This window comes from Lissotriton vulgaris, chromosome 5 (assembly GCF_964263255.1).
Source record: "Lissotriton vulgaris chromosome 5, aLisVul1.2, whole genome shotgun sequence".
Classification (NCBI taxonomy): Eukaryota; Metazoa; Chordata; class Amphibia; order Caudata; family Salamandridae; genus Lissotriton; species Lissotriton vulgaris.
In genome coordinates, this window is record NC_141693.1 from 1,527,615,334 (window position 1) to 1,527,637,382 (window position 22,049).

General features: G+C 45.8%; 1 protein-coding gene across 2 annotated transcripts in view; it reads left to right on the top strand.

The window, feature by feature from the left end:
• The first annotated feature begins 330 nt into the window (after window positions 1-330).
• Window positions 331-22,049, top strand: part of LOC147712933 (cytosolic phospholipase A2 gamma-like) — a 735,829-nt gene continuing 714,110 nt past the window's right edge. The window contains exon 1 of one of the 2 annotated variants that reach the window (XM_086923597.1): window positions 331-501. The gene's annotated coding sequence lies outside the window, so the exon portion shown is untranslated. The remainder of the gene's footprint in view (window positions 502-22,049) is intronic. The other variant, XM_086923598.1, reaches the window with a different exon arrangement.

Genomic DNA, 22,049 nt, shown 5'->3' on the forward strand with positions numbered 1-22,049 from the left:
ATGTTACTCATGGCTGGTCACACATTAAGCTACCTTAACATTAAAAAATTGAGTGTAAATGGGTACGGGTAACATGAGGAAATAAGTTGCAATTCCATTTTAAATATATGGGTGACTCTCACTGTAATATATGCAGTCACCTATTGTTAATTAATTAAAACAATACACACAGAATCATTTATTTATCTTATAATAAATGCATGTAACACATGACTGCATGGAGCACAAAAAATATACCGGACCACATGTTTACCTCTATGTAAAATATCTTGTGACTCAATTATTATTGGTTCTCACACTTTAGCTGAGGGCTTCCACGCCCATAGTTGTAGCAAAGAAAAGGAGCACCACAGAGCAGAAAATAGGCAGCACTCAGCGGTGTGGCAGGCAGGAAGCTTGAAAAATCAAAAAAAGACTTAACTAGACTTTGACTCTGCAATTCCAGACTCCGAAGATATTGGATTTGTGTACAATTCAGAGATCGGTGCACCAACACTGCAGGTAAAACCTCCTTTATTAGTCATATATTTCAAGTAGGACAGCATGCTCAAAATGTGCATGGCCTTAAAATTGTAGGGAGAACAGCACAACCTATTCAAGGCAAGCATTATCTGGAGTTGGCTTACAGTCTTAAGGCAATTCTTATTTTGTTCTCCCATGGTTTTGGTAAAGCTTCATTGTTGGGCCATCATTAGTCTTAAAAAAACATTGGGAAAAGGCAAAAATATTTTTGGTCTTAAAAAATCACACATTACCAAAGTAGTCCATGGCACTGAAGGGGTGCTGCTTAGTGTAAGGGTGTGCTCTATGTGATAGGGCAGCATGACATAACCCACTCTAAAGTTAGCCAATATCTAAAGTGGTATTTAGACAGGTTTGTAAACAGATCAATGAGTTGATAGACAGGTTAATAGACAGGTGGAAGGACAGAAAGGTAGATAGATGGGAAGACAGATAGATAGATAAATAATACAGCCATATAGCTAGAAAGACTAGCTAGACAGACAGATGGATAGATAGTTTAGTAATATGATAATTAAATGTCTGTATAAGCAGGATGTACAAAAGCACTGAAACCAAACTATGAATCCTGTGATCACATCTAGTAGAAAGAGTCCTAATATCTAATTGGGCTCTTAACACCAAGGCAGCCCTCAACAATAAAGTAAAATCAAAAACACTGGCACTGATGTGAACTATGTTCTCCTTGTGAAAGAGCAGAATTCAGTCACTCAAAGTGAAGATAGCCCGTGTCTGAAAAAAGGCTGACCCCCTACCTTATGCTATATGCTGTACTGGGTGGAAGCAAAATGTGAATGACACAACAACTGATCAATGAATAAAGATCTGTCTGAATATATATATATATATATATATAATATATATATATATATACATATATATAATATATATATATATATATATATATATATATATATATATATATATATATATATATATATATATACATATATATATATATATATATACATATATATATCAATCACACAGCTTTGGCTCAGAAGACACATGACCCATGGCCCTTCTTGTCTTGGTGTGGATATCCTCGACAACCTGGGTGTCTTGTGTCAAAGTGAAAGTCAAGTTTATTTGTTTGATTAATTAAAATCTTTAAAAAATGCTTTTAAAAGATCACCACAGTATAAAAACTTTAAAACACCATGTACATAATTATTCTAATATCGCATAATTTGTAGAATTAAAAAATATTTTCTTCAAGTTTTTTACCAATCGCAGATAAAAATTCATAAATGCGTCATTCGGGTTTAGGCATGCCATTAACGCTTGTCTACATGTAATCTTCAATGACAGCAGATGACACAAACCTGGCCAAAGTCCAAAACGTACTTTTATAAAAATGTGCTTACTTTGCTGTGAACATGATGTTTCAAGGTATTCTTGGACTTTTTACAAGTACCTCTTTGTCTTTTATCAGCGAAAGATGATTAGTCAGTTTATTAATTGTTCTTTTGAAACTTTCCTGGGTAATTGTATTCTCCCAAATTGATGTTATTCCAAATTCTTCCTTCGCTTCCTTTAGATAAGCCCAAGCTTGCAGTTTCTGGTTGTCCTTCACTTCTTGCCATAGTATCCGGGACATTTGATTGTCAAAGTCATTTTCAATAGATTCCATGCTTTCAGGATTTGACCTTTTCGTGCGTTTTGCTGGTTATTTATCCCAAACTCCAACCTCACCTGTGCTTGCGAGGCATTAGATGGTAGATAAAATAGAATCTTATAAGTTTTGGCAACTGCTTTGTTAATTATCTCTGCGTCCTTACCATTAAAACTTCAGAGGCATATGTCAAGGTTGGTAATAATTTAGCTGATAGTTGGTAATAATTTAGCTGATATGATCTTTGATAAAGGGCCATAGGACAGTGCTGTTAGTTTTTTTTGTATAATCCTAAATGCAGCCACTAGACTATTAGCTTTCCTATTAATGTCTTTTTTCTGAGGGAGAAAATTTCCACTATCATTGAATATAACACAGAGATACCAGTAATAATCAATCTGCTCTAGTTGAGTTTGTTCCAGCATCCATTTGCATCTATTTTTTTGTCGTCTGTTCTTTGTGACTACCATTATTTTTGTCTTTGATTCATTTATTACCATTTGGTTCTCTTTTGCGTACTTTGATATGCGTTCAATTAGTCTTTGCAGGCCCACCTTAGTTTGACTTAGAAGTACAACGTCATCTGCGTACAGCAGATTTGATATTTGTTTTCCTGCTAGCTTCGGTGGGTGTGCATTAACTTCATTCAATGCAATTGTGAGGTCGGCTATAAATAAATTAAAAAGTAGTGGAGCAAGGACACAACCTTGCTTTAGTCCTCATGACGTGGGTATTTTATTAGATAATGTTTGGCCATCACCGATTCTCATGCTGACCCAATTTCAGAATACAATAATTGTATAAGTTTTAGTAGTGGGTCCGGAATTCCTTGGTCTTCAAGTTTTTTCCATAGAAGGTATCCTAAACAAAAGTAGAGAGGTTGTTTAGCTAAAAGCACCTTATCTATTAGAAAAGATAAAATTCATATATTTGTTGAAGTTCCTAGACCTTTGATAAAACCAGTTTGGTTTGGGGGTAATATTTGCTTTTCCTTAACCCAATCTGATAAACTTGTCTTGTGGAAAATTATAGAAGTCTGAGAAACGCTCAATCCTGCGAGTGCGTATTAATTTTCTGGAAAGAAAATGTGAATGATTTTATATATATATATATATATATGTATATATGTATGTCCGCTCAAACAACACCACAAGTACGAGTCACTCTCAAAGCGGGTGCCAACAACGCGATGGTGTCCACATCTACAAATCCAAGCTCTAATTCCTTCAAACATACCCAGCCGGGTTGGAAGGATAGTCAGCACTCACGAAAACAGCAGCAGCAGTTTCAGCAGAAAAGTTTTTTTATCGAACAAACGCGTTTCGGGAATGAGTTCCCTTCACCGGGTGTTAACATCAGAATGCGTTACGCGGCACCATTATCTATGTTTGCAACCATTATTGAAACAAACAATGGACTAAGGTGATTGCACTTAACATGCGCGCCATCTTGACTTGTGTTTAAATTGCAAAGATAACCATAGAAACATTTCGCATTTCTTTTAGTTTCAACATGCATGCCATTTGTAACCATTCATTATTTCTTCGACATATAGCACAATTAAGGCAATATTTGTCTTAAGAACGGTTCTTAAATAAACAATTATGCCGTGAATCGGCTACCCATAACTGTATCCTATGAGAAATTGAATCCCACGTAAATAGATTACAGACATTGAGAAGACTGGAGTCCCGTTTCATTATTGATCTTGAAACTAGGGCCTCGAAAGGACTGAACATTGGGGAAAAATTGTCAACCCACTTGGGATGAATAACATATCATTAGCATATATGTGTTGGTTTGATACTGAAAACACTTAAGTGATGGAAATTCCGATTTTTTAACATGAAGTTGTACTATAATGTAATTGCTTGATGACCGAAAACCATTTGCAAAGCTTGACATTGTTTAGTAACATCACTCTGAGATGTTTGCGGCCAGATAGGCCGCAATTGCCGATCCACGGCTAGATTTTGCTTAAAATAGCACTTTAAATTTAATACATCTTGTATATAATGAGCATTGTCTTCGACAATGCTAATTTGCTCAGAGAGGTGTATATATATATATATCATCACAAGCACAGGAAACCCATTTGAAGGACAGCCACAAGAGGTTATAATAAACGCTCGGTTTAATGTAGGCTTGCGTGGCAGCTTAACACAACTACATGTAACTTCTTTACACAGTCCTCGCCAAACGCGTTTCGAGAGCCTCCCTCTCTCTTCCTCAGTGGCGTATGTTGGAATAGAAGCAGCGCCAGTGCCGATGCACAGTTCAAATTCATCACCTGCCTCCAAAAGGGGCCTGGCCGACAACACGACCTTCTGGAAATTGTAGTCCTTCAAATGGGTTTCCTGTGCTTGTGATGATGATGATATATATATATATATATATTCACTGAAAAAACCATAGGTTTCACACCAGTTATAGTTAGGAATTAGCATTTAAAAAACCTATGAAATTCACTGAAAAAACCATAGGTTTCACACCAGTTATAGTTAGCTGGAAATTTTACTGATATAAAACCATTGAAATTCCCACGTTATAGTTAGATGGACTCACTATAACTTGCGCGTGCAATGCACTGCTGATGACATCACATTTTACATCACTCATGACATGGTCAGTGACATCACTCATGACATCACTGATGACACCATCCAGTGAATGTGTGTCTTTCTGAAAAATAAATATATTTTATATATGTATATGTAAAAGTTGATGGAAGAATAAATGTTTAAATAAGTGTCTAAATGGATGGTTTTTAAAAATTGATTGGTTAACTGGCTTAATAAGACATCATCAGCAGTGCATTGCACGCGCAAGTTATAGTGAGTCCATCTAACTATAACGTGGGAATTTCAATGGTTTTATATCAGTAAAATTTCCAGCTAACTATAACTGGTGTGAAACCTATGGTTTTTTCAGTGAATTTCATAGGTTTTTTAAATGCTAATTCCTAACTATAACTGGTGTGAAACCTATGGTTTTTTCAGTGAATTTCATAGGTTTTTTAAATGCTAATTCCTTTGTATATCGAGTTTCTAACCTTTTTTTTTTTTTACAATTTGCTGTTTTTTTTTAAGTATTCATTTTTTTTATATAATTTTTTTTTTTTGCGCTCTGGGTGCGCGCTCCGGGAAGCTTTCAGCTAAGCTCTCCGGTAAGCTTTTCTGAGAGCTCATCTGAAAGCGCACCCAGAGCGCAACTGTCGTTCGTGAAAAAAAATATGAATGAAAAGTTAATAATAATGCAAAACATTTCGTACCATACAAATAAAATTAGTTTTTTTTAATAAGGAAAATGATTATGCATTTCTATAAAAGATTGATGACGTCACTTCGGCGCGCAACGTAAGTGCCCTCGGAAGCGCCTACGTGCGCGGCGCATAAACGCACGCAAAAGCGCCTACGATCGCGCCACGTTTGCGCCCCGGAAGCGCCTATGATCGCGCTGCGTAAACGCACCGGAAGTGCTCCGGAGCGCGCAGCGTAAACGCGTCGGGTCATGTGACCCTAAAATAACACTTTTCATTGGTTGCTAACAGTTTTTTTTTACAATGAATGAAATCCCCACCCATTTCCTTCACTTCTTCTTTCACTTTTGTGACTGAAAGACCTGCCTTTTTTGCTGCTCCATATTCCTGGATTCATCATGGCTGCCAGACCATCCAGCAGTGAAGATGACTCCAATGATTTCATTGATGAAGAGCCTCCTCAGCCGAAGGTCAAAGAACATTTCATCTGGAAATTTTTTAAGTTTCCAGCAGACCAGAAGAAGGTGAATGCACCAAAAGTAGAGTGCAGGATCTGCAAACAGGTCCTGTCACGGGGTAACCCCCCAAAAAAATACTCTTTTGGCAACTTCACCATGATTCGTCATGTGGAGAGGAGGCACCCCCAGAATTTTGCCCGGGAAAGTGTCAGGGCTCTGGCACAAGAGGTTCCCAGAGATGGGGCCTCTACATCAACAGGAGGAGCAACTTCTTCTGGAAGAGAACAATCTCAGGGGCAGGTAGCAAACATTCAACCTGCATTTAACCATGGGGTCGTCAGATGCAGATACTGCAATCAACTCCTCACCTATGGGGAGCAAAGTGTCCTGCTCATGGTTCGGGCATTGGAGAACCATCACTGCCCTTCCCACCCCTAATTTTTTTCTTTTCTTTTTGCTCCTGTTGAGCAGTTTCTATTCCCTGTTTTTGTTCCTGTTCAGTTAAAAGAAGAAAACCAAAAGTTATTTTCAGAACTACCTCCAATTCTCATCAAAGAGCTATAATCTTAAAAAATGAAGAGTAAGTGAAATATAGTGCATTGATAATTGAAAGGAGAATGAGTAAGAAAGAACAGAAAGGTATGAGAGGTGAAAGGAAGTGAAGTAGGAGGAATGAAAGAAGGTGAGTGTTAGAAAAGAAAGTTATTACACAGTGAATAAACTGGAGGCCTCATTTCTGAAAAGTGACGCATCGCTACGTGAAAACAGCGATGCGTCACTTTTCTGGACGCACTCCTTATGACATTCCAGATATGTCATATTTAATATATGACTAATCAATTCGCAAGGAGTTACAGATATGTCAGTATTTCTGACATATCTGTAAACACAAAAGTAACGCATTGCAGGTGTGCGTCACAAAAGTGACGCAACTCCAGTAATGTGTCCTTTCACATGGAAAAAGCACCATGTGAAAGGTTTGCTTTGAAGCAGGCGCAAGATTTTGGCGCAACAGCATCCTAAAAGTGACGCACTGCGTCATTATTACCAAGCTTTTTGCAAGGAACACCCCCTCTGCATGCATTATACCTGACACTATTTTTTAAAAAGTGACGCATCTAGGTACATGGGTCACTTTTTAAAACTCTGCGCCATATTGTATCTGCATCAGGTATAATGTATGCAGAGGGGGCAATCCCTCGCAAAAAGCTTGCTAATAACGACGTACTGAAATCTCTGAGATTTCTCGGCGTCACTTTTAGGATGCTGTTGCGTCAAAATCTTGCGCCGGCCTCGCATCACTTTTATGTTTACAGATATGTCAGAAATACTGACGTATCTTTAACTCCTTGCAACATGATTCGTAATACATTAAATATGACACATCTGGAATGTCATAAGGACTGTGGACAGAAAAGTGACGCATCACACCAGCAGTGTAATAAAATGTGCCTCGTTGCACTATATTTCAAGGATGCAACAGCATCCTAAAAGTGACGCAGTGAAATCTCAAACATTTCACTGCGTCGCTATTACAAAGCTTTTAGTGGGGGAACACCCCCTCTGCATGCATTATACCTCACGCAGATATAATGTGGCGCTTGATTTTAAAAAGTGACCCATCTACCTAGATACATCACTTTTTAAATATAACGCAACGAGGCACATTTTTTTACACCACTGGTGCGATGCGTCACTTTTCTGTGCGCACTCCTTATGACATTCCAAGTAACGCATTGCTGGAGTACGTCACAAAAGTGACGCAACTCCAGTAATGTGTCCTTTCAAATGGGGAAAGCAGCATGTGAAAGGTCTTGCCTCAGTCTAACACCTGCTGTAAAGCAGGCACAAGATTTTGACGCAACAGCATCCTAAAACTGACCCAGTCAAATCTCAAAGATTTCACTGCGTCGCTATTACAAAGCTTTTTGCGGGAGAACACCCCCTCTGCATGCATTATACCTGACGCTATTTTTAAAAAGTGACGCATCTAGGTACATGGGTCACTTTTTAAAACTCTGCGCCACATTATATCTGCGTCAGGTATAATGTATGCAAAGGGGGCATTCCCCCGCAAAAAGCTTGGTAATAATGACGTACTAAAATCTATAAGATTTCTCTGCGTCACTTTTAGGATGCTGTTGCGTCAAAATCTTGCACCTGCCTCGCATTACTTTTATGTTTACAGATATGTCAGAAATACTGACGTATCTGTAACTCCTTGCAACATGATTCGTCATACATTAAATATGACACATCTGGAATGTCATAAGGAGTGCGCACAGAAAAGTGACGCATAACACCAGCAGTGTAATAAAATGTACCTCGTTGCACTATATTTAAAAAGTGACGCATCTAGATAGATGCGTCACTTTTTAAATATTGCATAACAATGCGCATTTTTTTACACCGCTGGTGCGTCACAAAAATTGACGCACAGGAGGCGCAAAACTAACAGCGCAAGGCCTTCATAAATATGGTCCTGGATTTTCCCCGTGCTTCGCCGGTGCGCGTACCATGCGCTTCCCCCGCGCAAAACGAAAAAATTTTTTTAATGCCCTGCAGGTCCCTATTTTAGTCCCTACATCAAACCTAGGGGGTCAGAGGGGGTCTACTCTTCCCCCTTATGGTCATTTTCCCCTTTTTTTTTCAAACCCCTTGTGTCTCGATTTTACCGAGACACAAGATGGCGGCCGCTCCAGACTGTTTAGAATGTTTACAGACACCCAAGAGCCAATCAGCTTTCTGCGCGCAAGTCGCGTGTCGCGCCGGGAGCGCACTCAAGTGCGCGCACCGGAGAGCGCCTATAGATATATATATTTTTTTGAACCTTAATTACTCAAAATCCACTGGAGCACATATCTTGAGACATAGCAAAGGCACATCGGGCTACCAGTCCCTACAATTTTGCCAAGTTTGGTGTAAATCCATTCAGCCGTTCGGGCTAAAAGTGAAATTGACCGCCCTATGGAAATTAACATGGGGAAAATGCGTTTTGGGACCCCCCTTTTATCTCGGCCCTCGCATGACGTATCCCCCCCCAAACTTTCAGGGAAGGACCGGAGCTCCGCGAGGCCATTTTCAGGAAATTTTCAGGCAGATTCGTCAACCGGTGCCAAAGTTATTCCAAATAGAATTTTGAGATTTAACATTGAAAAAAATCCTAACTATAACTACCTACTGGCGACCGCCAGTAGGTAATATACATATATATATATATGTATATATATATATATATATATATATATATATATATATATATATATATATATATATATATATATATATATATATATATATATAATGATGATATATATGACTGGCGCCACCTTTACCATTTGATCGGTAAATAAATCTTTCTGCAAAGAAGTCTGGTTAGCGGTGATTATTGAAGGAGTCTGTGTACGTGTGTGCTGGCTGACGGCTGCCGCCGGCATCGCAGCGTGAGCAAGGGCATCCGTGCTCGAAACGTGTCGCTGACAAATGGCTGTGTGAACTGCAATAAATAAACACTATTTGCCTGCCAGATTGGTGTTTCGTCTTTTCCTTCCTGTGGTTGGCGTGGAGGCTGTGACCGCGTACGCAGAGCTGGAGAGAGGGAATCCTGTGCTCTCATATATATATATATATATATATATATATGATATATATATATATATATATATATATATATACAAGAACGCTGGTAGTCCCAATTGAGTCGCACACGAGGCAGCAGAGAAAGGTTACTAGCCTTTTAATTTCAGGTATGGAAGTACACCAGTGGCAGGCTACAATGTACAGCTTCCCCTTGAGCCTGACGCGTTTCAAGTTTCCTCTTCTTCAGAGGCTGCCGGGAAAGTTTGTGCGGTGGCGGGCAGGCAAACCCACAATTGAATGCTTTGTCACGTCTCCAGGCGATATACAGGAATTGTGGGATATGTAGTGCCCAAACATTCTCCCTTGATTATGGCGCACTCATAGCTGCGGTAATGGAGCTCTCATTTGAGCCCCCGCCACAGTGTGCTTCCTCAATCCTGCCCTGTTGCTCCACATAGGAGGTGAGTCCATCCTCGTGGCCCCTTCAAAATTGCAGGTTGGTGCGGTACTTGGCGGATGGGCGTCCGCCCTCTAAATTCAAAAACGCTGGTAGTTCCAATTGAGTCGCACACGAGGCAGCAGAGAAAGGTTACCAGCCTTTTAATTTCAGGTATGGAAGTACACCAGTGGCAGGCTACAATGTACAGCTTCCCCTTGAGCCTGACGCGTTTCAAGTTTCCTCTTCCTCAGAGGCTGCCGGGAAAGTTCGTGCGGTGGCGGGTAGGCAAACCCACAATTGAATGCTTTGTCACGCCTCCAGGCGATATACAGGAATTGTGGGATATGTAGTGCCCAAACATTCTCCCTTGATTATGGCGCACTCATAGCTGCGGTAATGGAGCCCTCAAGTGAGCCCCCGCCACAGTGTGCTTCCTCAATCCTGCCCTGTTGCTCCACATAGGAGGTGAGTCCATCCTCGTGGCCCCTTCAAAATTGCAGGTTGGTGCGGTACTCGGCGGATGGGCGTCCGCCCTCTAAATTCAAAAACGCTGGTAGTCCCAATTGAGTCGCACACGAGGCAGCAGAGAAAGGTTACCAGCCTTTTAATTTCAGGTATGGAAGTACACCAGTGGCAGGCTACAATGTACAGCTTCCCCTTGAGCCTGACGCGTTTCAAGTTTCCTCTTCTTCAGAGGCTGCCGGGAAAGTTCGTGCGGTGGCGGGCAGGCAAACCCACAATTGAATGCTTTGTCACGCCTCCAGGCGATATACAGGAATTGTGGGATATGTAGTGCCCAAACATTCTCCCTTGATTATGGCGCACTCATAGCTGCGGTAATGGAGCCCTCAAGTGAGCCACCGCCACAGTGTGCTTCCTCAATCCTGCCCTGTTGCTCCACATAGGAGGTGAGTCCATCCTCGTGGCCCCTTCAAAATTGCAGGTTGGTGCGGTACTCGGCGGATGGGCGTCCGCCCTCTAAATTAAAAAACGCTGGTAGTCCCAATTGAGTCGCACACGAGGCAGCAGAGAAAGGTTACCAGCCTTTTAATTTCAGGTATGGAAGTACACCAGTGGCAGGCTACAATGTACAGCTTCCCCTTGAGCCTGACGCGTTTCAAGTTTCCTCTTTTTCAGAGGCTGCCGGGAAAGTTTGTGCGGTGGCGGGCAGGCAAACCCACAATTGAATGCTTTGTCACGCCTCCATGCGATATACAGGAATTGTGGGATATGTAGTGCCCAAACATTCTCCCTTGATTATGGCGCACTCATAGCTGCGGTAATGGAGCCCTCAAGTGAGACCCCGCCACAGTGTGCTTCCTCAATCCTGCCCTGTTGCTCCACATAGGAGGTGAGTCCATCCTCGTGGTCCCTTCAAAATTGCAGGTTGGTGCAGTACTCGGCGGATGGGCGTCCGCCCTCTAAATTCAAAAACGCTGGTAGTCCCAATTGAGTCGTACACGAGGCAGCAGAGAAAGGTTACCAGCCTTTTAATTTCAGGTATGGAAGTACACCAGTGGCAGGCTACAATGTACAGCTTCCCCTTGAGCCTGACGCATTTCAAGTTGCCTCTTCTTCAGAGGCTGCCGGGAAAGTTTGTGCGGTGGCGGGCAGGCAAACCAACAATTGAATGCTTTGTCACGCCTCCAGGCGATATACAGGAATTGTGGGATATGTAGTGCCCAAACATTCTTCCTTGATTATGGCGCACTCATAGCTGCGGTAATGGAGCCCTCAAGTGAGCCCCCGCCACAGTGTGCTTCCTCAATCCTGCCCTGTTGCTCCACATAGGAGGTGAGTCCATCCTCGTGGCCCCTTCAAAATTGCAGGTTGGTGCGGTACTCGGCGGATGGGCGTCCGCCCTCTAAATTCAAAAACGCTGGTAGTCCCAATTGAGTCGCACACGAGGCAGCAGAGAAAGGTTACCAGCCTTTTAATTTCAGGTATGGAAGTACACCAGTGGCAGGCTACAATGTACAGCTTCCCCTTGAGCCTGACGCGTTTCAAGTTTCCTCTTTTTCAGAGGCTGCCGGGAAAGTTCGTGCGGTGGCGGGCAGGCAAACCCACAATTGAATGCTTTGTCACGCCTCCAGGCGATATACAGGAATTGTGGGATATGTAGTGCCCAAACATTCTCCCTTGATTATGGCGCACTCATAGCTGCGGTAATGGAGCCCTCAAGTGAGCCCCCGCCACAGTGTGCTTCCTCAATCCTGCCCTGTTGCTCCACATAGGAGGTGAGTCCATCCTTGTGGCCCCTTCAAAATTGCAGGTTGGTGCGGTACTCGGCGGATGGGCGTCCGCCCTCTAAATTCAAAAACGCTGGTAGTCCCAATTGAGTCACACACGAGGCAGCAGAGAAAGGTTACCAGCCTTTTAATTTCAGGTATGGAAGTACACCAGTGGCAGGCTACAATGTACAGCTTCCCCTTGAGCCTGACGCGTTTCAAGTTTCCTCTTCTTCAGAGGCTGCCGGGAAAGTTCGTGCGGTGGCGGGCAGGCAAACCCACAATTGAATGCTTTGTCACGCCTCCAGGAGATATACAGGAATTGTGGGATATGTAGTGCCCAAACATTCTCCCTTGATTATGGCGCACTCATAGCTGCGGTAATGGAGCCCTCAAGTGAGCCCCCGCCACAGTGTGCTTCCTCAATCCTGCCCTGTTGCTCCACATAGGAGGTGAGTCCATCCTCGTGGCCCCTTCAAAATTGCAGGTTGGTGCGGTACTCGGCGGATGGGCGTCCGCCCTCTAAATTCAAAAACGCTGGTAGTCCCAATTGAGTCGCACACGAGGCAGCAGAGAAAGGTTACCAGCCTTTTAATTTCAGGTATGGAAGTACACCAGTGGCAGGCTACAATGTACAGCTTCCCCTTGAGCCTGACGCGTTTCAAGTTTCCTCTTCTTCAGAGGCTGCCGGGAAAGTTCGTGCGGTGGCGGGCAGGCAAACCCACAATTGAATGCTTTGTCACGCCTCCAGGCGATATACAGGAATTGTGGGATATGTAGTGCCCAAACATTCTCCCTTGATTATGGCGCACTCATAGCTGCGGTAATGGAGCCCTCAAGTGAGCCACCGCCACAGTGTGCTTCCTCAATCCTGCCCTGTTGCTCCACATAGGAGGTGAGTCCATCCTCGTGGCCCCTTCAAAATTGCAGGTTGGTGCGGTACTCGGCGGATGGGCGTCCGCCCTCTAAATTAAAAAACGCTGGTAGTCCCAATTGAGTCGCACACGAGGCAGCAGAGAAAGGTTACCAGCCTTTTAATTTCAGGTATGGAAGTACACCAGTGGCAGGCTACAATGTACAGCTTCCCCTTGAGACTGACGCGTTTCAAGTTTCCTCTTTTTCAGAGGCTGCCGGGAAAGTTTGTGCGGTGGCGGGCAGGCAAACCCACAATTGAATGCTTTGTCACGCCTCCATGCGATATACAGGAATTGTGGGATATGTAGTGCCCAAACATTCTCCCTTGATTATGGCGCACTCATAGCTGCGGTAATGGAGCCCTCAAGTGAGACCCCGCCACAGTGTGCTTCCTCAATCCTGCCCTGTTGCTCCACATAGGAGGTGAGTCCATCCTCGTGGTCCCTTCAAAATTGCAGGTTGGTGCAGTACTCGGCGGATGGGCGTCCGCCCTCTAAATTCAAAAACGCTGGTAGTCCCAATTGAGTCGTACACGAGGCAGCAGAGAAAGGTTACCAGCCTTTTAATTTCAGGTATGGAAGTACACCAGTGGCAGGCTACAATGTACAGCTTCCCCTTGAGCCTGACGCATTTCAAGTTGCCTCTTCTTCAGAGGCTGCCGGGAAAGTTTGTGCGGTGGCGGGCAGGCAAACCAACAATTGAATGCTTTGTCACGCCTCCAGGCGATATACAGGAATTGTGGGATATGTAGTGCCCAAACATTCTTCCTTGATTATGGCGCACTCATAGCTGCGGTAATGGAGCCCTCAAGTGAGCCCCCGCCACAGTGTGCTTCCTCAATCCTGCCCTGTTGCTCCACATAGGAGGTGAGTCCATCCTCGTGGCCCCTTCAAAATTGCAGGTTGGTGCGGTACTCGGCGGATGGGCGTCCGCCCTCTAAATTCAAAAACGCTGGTAGTCCCAATTGAGTCGCACACGAGGCAGCAGAGAAAGGTTACCAGCCTTTTAATTTCAGGTATGGAAGTACACCAGTGGCAGGCGACAATGTACAGCTTCCCCTTGAGCCTGACGCGTTTCAAGTTTCCTCTTCTTCAGAGGCTGCCGGGAAAGTTTGTGCGGTGGCGGGCAGGCAAACCCACAATTGAATGCTTTGTCACGCCTCCAGGCGATATACAGGAATTGTGGGATATGTAGTGCCCAAACATTCTCCCTTGATTATGGCGCACTCATAGCTGCGGTAATGGAGCCCTCAAGTGAGCCCCCGCCACAGTGTGCTTCCTCAATCCTGCCCTGTTGCTCCACATAGGAGGTGAGTCTATCCTCGTGGCCCCTTCAAAATTGCAGGTTGGTGCGGTACTCGGCGGATGGGCGTCCGCCCTCTAAATTAAAAAACGCTGGTAGTCCCAATTGAGTCGCACACGAGGCAGCAGAGAAAGGTTACCAGCCTTTTAATTTCAGGTATGGAAGTACACCAGTGGCAGGCTACAATGTACAGCTTCCCCTTGAGCCTGACGCGTTTCAAGTTTCCTCTTTTTCAGAGGCTGCCGGGAAAGTTCGTGCGGTGGCGGGCAGGCAAACCCACAATTGAATGCTTTGTCACGCCTCCAGGCGATATACAGGAATTGTGGGATATGTAGTGCCCAAACATTCTCCCTTGATTATGGCGCACTCATAGCTGCGGTAATGGAGCCCTCAAGTGAGCCCCCGCCACAGTGTGCTTCCTCAATCCTGCCCTGTTGCTCCACATAGGAGGTGAGTCCATCCTTGTGGCCCCTTCAAAATTGCAGGTTGGTGCGGTACTCGGCGGATGGGCGTCCGCCCTCTAAATTCAAAAACGCTGGTAGTCCCAATTGAGTCACACACGAGGCAGCAGAGAAAGGTTACCAGCCTTTTAATTTCAGGTATGGAAGTACACCAGTGGCAGGCTACAATGTACAGCTTCCCCTTGAGCCTGACGCGTTTCAAGTTTCCTCTTCTTCAGAGGCTGCCGGGAAAGTTCGTGCGGTGGCGGGCAGGCAAACCCACAATTGAATGCTTTGTCACGCCTCCAGGAGATATACAGGAATTGTGGGATATGTAGTGCCCAACATTCTCCCTTGATTATGGCGCACTCATAGCTGCGGTAATGGAGCCCTCAAGTGAGCCCCCGCCACAGTGTGCTTCCTCAATCCTGCCCTGTTGCTACACATAGGAGGTGAGTCCATCCTCGTGGCCCCTTCAAAATTGCAGGTTGGTGCGGTACTCGGCGGATGGGCATCCGCCCTCTAAATTCAAAAACGCTGGTAGTCCCAATTGAGTCGCACACGAGGCAGCAGAGAAAGGTTACCAGCCTTTTAATTTCAGGTATGGAAGTACACCAGTGGCAGGCTACAATGTACAGCTTCCCCTTGAGCCTGACGCATTTCAAGTTTCCTCTTCTTCAGAGGCTGCCGGGAAAGTTCGTGCGGTGGCGGGCAGGCAAACCCACAATTGAATGCTTTGTCACGCCTCCAGGCGATATACAGGAATTGTGGGATATGTAGTGCCCAAACATTCTCCCTTGATTATGGCGCACTCATAGCTGCGGTAATGGAGCCCTCAAGTGAGCCCCCGCCACAGTGTGCTTCCTCAATCCTGCCCTGTTGCTCCACATAGGAGGTGAGTCCATCCTCGTGGCCCCTTCAAAATTGCAGGTTGGTGCGGTACTCGGCGGATGGGCGTCCGCCCTCTAAATTAAAAAACGCTGGTAGTCCCAATTGAGTCGCACACGAGGCAGCAGAGAAAGGTTCGTCGTCAAAAAAGAGGGAGTGTGATCAATGGATCGAGCGGGCACCAATTACCACCTCAGAAGGGAGGCGGAAGGTCCAGTTGCAGCGTGTGCCCGTGTGTAGAGTACTCAAAACAACAAGCGGGGTTGCTGAACTGTTCCTGGTAGGGAAGAAGAAAAGATGATTGCCTGTACCGAAAGGGTATATTAACACCCTTGGGCATCCATTAGGTTGGACATGTTTGCCTCACACACCCCGAGGGATGTCATGCTTCATCATCGGCGGTTGCTCCTCGTCGGGGAGGCGGTGCAATCCCCGACGGGCTCACCTCAAAGAGGGGCTCTTTAGCGGAGATCTTTTTGTCCAGCTGCCTGTTGATGAAGTGTGGGTATGTGGGCCAGGGCAATAGTATCCTATAAACGAAAAGGTAAGATTTAAAATATAGTAGAGGGTCCCGGAAACAACTTTATTCTGGAGGTCCTCCTACTATTATTAAAAAGGTGTGGTTTAGTTTGTAAGGTCACGGAGAGTTACGTGCCGTGTTTCAAACTAGACTAATGTGATGGTCGGTCAACATGTTTCTCGCTTGGGTTCTTCCCTCGATTCTTCAGGACCTGGTGAAAGTGTGGGTGGGGGTTAAAAACAGGGACATGCTAGTGTCATGAACCTTGTGTGTTTTACCTCAGGGGAATCCTATGCCTGGAGTATGGAAATACAAAAAAGAGACATTAATGCAGGTATCGTTACAAATGTCAACAATTGAGAATGGTAACAGCCAATTTAAGCATCTCAGTGCAGTGAAGTGGAAGTGGTGTGCGTGGTGTCACACATACGAACATGCCTGTGGTGTATGGAGAGTGTGTGGTGTAGTGAACACTCTCATACCTATGTCCGTGGTGTTTAAAACCAGTGATTAAAACCTGTGGTTAAAAACGCAACCGCTATCTCTGGGAGAGAACTCGAATCAGGAAAAGGCAATTAATGGCGTGGTAAATGTCAGACTCACCTAAAGGTCTTGGAATACTAGCCACCTGAGTTATCGGCGGGTCGGTACAACAGAAGTTGCTTATAGTTCAGGCTAGAGGAGGAGAACTAAAGTTATGGAAGATCAGGGTATTTAATCCTGCCATACTTGGCAACTAGGGGATTGTCAGGTCTTACCTCAAGTTATCCGTGTCCGTGCTGAGTCACCTACCCATCACCGCCGAGCTCGAATAGGTAATGGACTAGCGGGGTGTGGGCTATTTATAGGTGGACTCGTCATGAGTAAGCGTCGAGTGACGCCCATCTGTGCAGGTCACGTGGTAACCAAGGTATTACCGGCCATGATGGAGTGGTGTACTCAGTGCTTTAACAGATGTGGGTAAATACAGTGACAAGGGATTAGATGTTCACAGTGAATGCCAGGGAATGTCCTCATTCAATCCTTGTCTGTCTGTTGAAAGGCGGTGTACCCACCTTTGTTCTTTGCGGAACAGGGCGTTTTTTGGGCAATTGGGACTTGCTTCAAGAATCACCCATTGTATGCAATCGGCGCTGTGTTGTTTTTCAAGATAATGTTTGCACATCTTGGTGTGTGATTTCTTACACCGAAAATTGCTGCGGTGTTCAGTGATCCTGGTCTTAATTGTACGTGTAGTCATCCCAATGTACTTGAGCCCTCTACACCAACATCCCACAGAGGGCCACTCTAGAGGTAATCGAATCACGCCTAAGGATGGAGGAGTGGGACTCTGACACCCCACCCTCATTCATTATGGAATGTGCAACTCTTGCGCTCACTGAAAACTTCTTCGAGTTCAAGGGGCAATTCTTCCACCAGACCCAAGGAACATCGATGGGCAGCACCTTTGCTCCGTCAGTGGCATGTTTGTACATGGCCGATTTTGAGGACAGATACATCCACCACCAATCCAACCCGTTCCCAGCAAACATTATAATGTGGAAGCGCTTCATTGACGATATCCTGATCCTATGGTCAGGTCGTCCCAACTCACATGAGGCCTTCTATATATGGGTTAACACACTCAATCCATATCTTCGGTTCACCATGTCTTCCTCGCCCAAAGAGATTGCTTTTCTCGACCTCACTGTACAACTGAAAGAGGGTAGACTCCAGACAACTATGTTTAGGAAACCGACAGACCGTAACAGCCTCCTACATTTTGAGAGCCACCACCCCAAAGCTTTAAGGACCAATCTACCTTTTGGGCAATTCCTTCGGATTAGACGGAATTGTAGCAATGTCGCAGACTACAGAAAGGAATCTACCATCCTTTCTAGAAACCTACTAGACAGAGGCTACCCTAAAGGAGAGGTTACAAAAGTGAAGAAGCGAGCAAGGAATAACAACAGAGAGGCACTCCTAGAGAGACGGGAAAAACCACCCATTGAAAACCAACCAATAACTTGTGTGACGACATTTACCCCATTGTCAACTAAGATTAAAAACACCATCAAACGTCACTGGGGAATCCTCAACACAGGGGGTATATCCTTTGAACCACCTAGGTTTGCTTTCAAAAGGTCACAGAATGTGAAGGACATATTGATCCACACGAGACCCAAGACCAATAATAAGAAAAGTTCCCAACAGACCTTATGGAACATGCCACCAGTCACCGGTCATTACCCATGCGGTAACTGTGGGGTTTGCAAATACACTACCCCCCAGAAAACAATACAGCTCACCGACACTTTCAAGTGGGTTATCCATGGGCACACAAACTGTAATACCACTCACTGCATCTATATGCTGACTTGCCCATGTGGTCTCAAGTACATTGGGATGACTACACGTACAATTAAGACCAGGATCACTGAACACCGCAGCAATTTTCGGTGTAAGAAATCACACACCAAGATGTGCAAACATTATCTTGAAAAACAACACAGCGCCGATTGCATACAATGGGTGATTCTTGAAGCAAGTCCCAATTGCCCAAAAAACGCCCTGTTCCGCAAAGAACAAAGGTGGGTACACCACCTTTCAACAGACAGACAAGGATTGAATGAGGACATTCCCTGGCATTCACTGTGAACATCTAATCCCTTGTCACTGTATTTACCCACATCTGTTAAAGCACACGAGGCAGCAGAGAAAGGTTACCAGCCTTTTAATTTCAGGTATGGAAGTACACCAGTGGCAGGCTACAATGTACAGCTTCCCCTTGAGCCTGACGTGTTTCAAGTTTCCTCTTCTTCAGAGGCTGCCGGGAAAGTTCGTGCGGTGGCGGGCAGGCAAACCCACAATTGAATGCTTTGTCACGCCTCCAGGCGATATACAGGAATTGTGGGATATGTAGTGCCCAAACATTCTCCCTTGATTATGGCGCACTCATAGCTGCGGTAATGGAGCCCTCAAGTGAGCCCCCGCCACAGTGTGCTTCCTCAATCCTGCCCTGTTGCTCCACATAGGAGGTGAGTCTATCCTCGTGGCCCCTTCAAAATTGCAGGTTGGTGCGGTACTCGGCGGATGGGCGTCCGCCCTCTAAATTCAAAAACGCTGGTAGTCCCAATTGAGTCACACACGAGGCAGCAGAGAAAGGTTACCAGCCTTTTAATTTCAGGTATGGAAGTACACCAGTGGCAGGCTACAATGTACAGCTTCCCCTTGAGCCTGACGCGTTTCAAGTTTCCTCTTCTTCAGAGGCTGCCGGGAAAGTTCGTGCGGTGGCGGGCAGGCAAACCCACAATTGAATGCTTTGTCACGCCTCCAGGCGATATACAGGAATTGTGGGATATGTAGTGCCCAAACATTCTCCCTTGATTATGGCGCACTCTTAGCTGCGGTAATGGAGCCCTCAAGTGAGCCCCCGCCACAGTGTGCTTCCTCAATCCTGCCCTGTTGCTCCACATAGGAGGTGAGTCCATCCTCGTGGCCCCTTCAAAATTGCAGGTTGGTGCGGTACTCGGCGGATGGGCGTCCGCCCTCTAAATTCAAAAACGCTGGTAGTCCCAATTGAGTCGCACACGAGGCAGCAGAGAAAGGTTACCAGCCTTTTAATTTCAGGTATGGAAGTACACCAGTGGCAGGCTACAATGAACAGCTTCCCCTTGAGCCTGACGCGTTTCAAGTTTCCTCTTCTTCAGAGGCTGCCGGCAAAGTTTGTGCGGTGGCGGGCAGGCAAACCCACAATTGAATGCTTTGTCACGCCTCCAGGCGATATACAGGAATTGTGGGATATGTAGTGCCCAAACATTCTCCCTTGATTATGGCGCACTCATAGCTGCGGTAATGGAGCCCTCAAGTGAGCCCCCGCCACAGTGTGCTTCCTCAATCCTGCCCTGTTGCTCCACATAGGAGGTGAGTCCATCCTCGTGGCCCCTTCAAAATTGCAGGTTGGTGCGGTACTCGGCGGATGGGCGTCCGCCCTCTAAATTCAAAAACGCTGGTAGTCCCAATTGAGTCGCACACGAGGCAGCAGAGAAAGGTTACCAGCCTTTTAATTTCAGGTATGGAAGTACACCAGTGGCAGGCTACAATGTACAGCTTCCCCTTGAGCCTGACGCGTTTCAAGTTGCCTCCTCTTCAGAGGCTGCCGGGAAAGTTCGTGCGGTGGCGGGCAGGCAAACCCACAATTGAATGCTTTGTCACGCCTCCAGGCGATATACAGGAATTGTGGGATATGTAGTGCCCAAACATTCTCCCTTGATTATGGCGCACTCATAGCTGCGGTAATGGAGCCCTCAAGTGAGCCCCCGCCACAGTGTGCTTCCTCAATCCTGCCCTGTTGCTCCACATAGGAGGTGAGTCCATCCTCGTGGCCCCTTCAAAATTGCAGGTTGGTGCGGTACTCGGCGGATGGGCGTCCTCCCTCTAAATTCAAAAACGCTGGTAGTCCCAATTGAGTCGCACACGAGGCAGCAGAGAAAGGTTACCAGCCTTTTAATTTCAGGTATGGAAGTACACCAGTGGCAGGCTACAATGTACAGCTTCCCCTTGAGCCTGACGCGTTTCAAGTTTCCTCTTCTTCAGAGGCTGCCGGGAAAGTTCGTGCGGTGGCGGGCAGGCAAACCCACAATTGAATGCTTTGTCACGCCTCCAGGTGATATACAGGAATTGTGGGATATGTAGTGCCCAAACATTCTCCCTTGATTATGGCGCACTCATAGCTGCGGTAATGGAGCCCCCAAGTGAGCCCCCGCCACAGTGTGCTTCCTCAATCCTGCCCTGTTGCTCCACATAGGAGGTGAGTCCATCCTCGTGGCCCCTTCAAAATTGCAGGTTGGTGCGGTACTCGGTGGATGGGTGTCCGCCCTCTAAATTCAAAAACGCTGGTAGTCCCAATTGAGTCGCACACGAGGCAGCAGAGAAAGGTTACCAGCCTTTTAATTTCAGGTATGGAAGTACACCAGTGGCAGGCTACAATGTACAGCTTCCCCTTGAGCCTGACGCGTTTCAAGTTTCCTCTTCTTCAGAGGCTGCCGGGAAAGTTCGTGCGGTGGCGGGCAGGCAAACCCACAATTGAATGCTTTGTCACGCCTCCAGGCGATATACAGGAATTGTGGGATATGTAGTGCCCAAACATTCTCCCTTGATTATGGCGCACTCATAGCTGCGGTAATGGAGCCCTCAAGTGAGCCCCCGCCACAGTGTGCTTCCTCAATCCTGCCCTGTTGCTCCACATAGGAGGTGAGTCCATCCTCGTGGCCCCTTCAAAATTGCAGGTTGGTGCGGTACTCGGCGGATGGGCGTCCTCCCTCTAAATTCAAAAACGCTGGTAGTCCCAATTGAGTCGCACACGAGGCAGCAGAGAAAGGTTACCAGCCTTTTAATTTCAGGTATGGAAGTACACCAGTGGCAGGCTACAATGTATAGCTTCCCCTTGAGCCTGACGCGTTTCAAGTTTCCTCTTCTTCAGAGGCTGCCGGGAAAGTTCGTGCGGTGGCGGGCAGGCAAACCCACAATTGAATGCTTTGTCACGCCTCCAGGTGATATACAGGAATTGTGGGATATGTAGTGCCCAAACATTCTCCCTTGATTATGGCGCACTCATAGCTGCGGTAATGGAGCCCTCAAGTGAGCCCCCGCCACAGTGTGCTTCCTCAATCCTGCCCTGTTGCTCCACACAGGAGGTGAGTCCATCCTCGTGGCCCCTTCAAAATTGCAGGTTGGTGCGGTACTCGGCAGATGGGCGTCCGCCCTCTAAATCAACCGAATCTTAAAGGCCTTTGGGACTCAGAAGAGTCCCACCTACAGATTCGGTAAATAACTGGCCCCCTACATTCCAATCACCAAATACCGGTCGGTAACGGCCAAATTCGGCCGTTACCGACCGGTATTT